The following is a 727-nucleotide window of genomic DNA, read 5'->3' as shown; positions in this document are numbered from 1 at the left end:
GGTTTCACTTCTACATAACACACACTAACTTTCTTTAAACACATAAATTCCATTCATCCCAACATCAAATTTACCAAAGAACACGAAAACAATAAACAGTTATCTTTTCTTAACCTCAAAATTATTAGATCGGACACACAGTTTAAAACCAAAATTCACTGCAAGAACACACACACACTGGCCTCTACATCCCCTGGAATTCCGCTCGTGACACCACACAAAAAATCAATACACTTAAAATCCTCATAAACATAGTCACAAGACTCTTTTCAACAGACTACATAAATGAAGAAATTAACCACATAAAGCATTCCTTTATTCACGCCAATAAATTCCCACCAGCTATTGTTGAAAAACTCTCCAACATTCCCCACAACAAAACTCAACTCACGAACAAAATTTACACTAACAAACCCAACAACATACATTACACTGCAGTTTACCTTTTGTTCCTGAAACCAGCTCAAGAATTATCCACACTTGGACAAAACTAGCCATTAAACACAATATTCCTGTCAATGTGAAATTCTCACAAAAACCTGGCCCTAAATTAAAATCGTTACTAAACAAAAATTATTTAGAACCACACAGTACCAACGTCATTTACAAAATAATATGCAATAACTGCCCAGAATTCTACATCGGAGAAACAGTAAGAAAATTGGAAACCAGTTTGACAAAACACAATTAAAAACCGTCCCATGTTTTTCACCATTGCAACTCAAAA

The 727-nt window shown here is 34.5% G+C and overlaps 1 protein-coding gene across 3 annotated transcripts in view; it reads left to right on the top strand.

The window, feature by feature from the left end:
- The window catches only part of LOC106464926 (guanine nucleotide exchange factor DBS-like), a 57,742-nt gene that overhangs the window by 41,267 nt on the left and 15,748 nt on the right, over nt 1-727 (top strand). The gene's annotated exons all lie outside the window — the stretch shown is intronic.

Source organism: Limulus polyphemus, unplaced genomic scaffold (assembly GCF_000517525.1).
Source record: "Limulus polyphemus unplaced genomic scaffold, Limulus_polyphemus-2.1.2 Scaffold1785, whole genome shotgun sequence".
Taxonomy (NCBI): Eukaryota; Metazoa; Arthropoda; class Merostomata; order Xiphosura; family Limulidae; genus Limulus; species Limulus polyphemus.
Note: the sequence above shows the minus strand (reverse complement) of the source record. Positions and strands in the feature narration are given on the sequence as shown.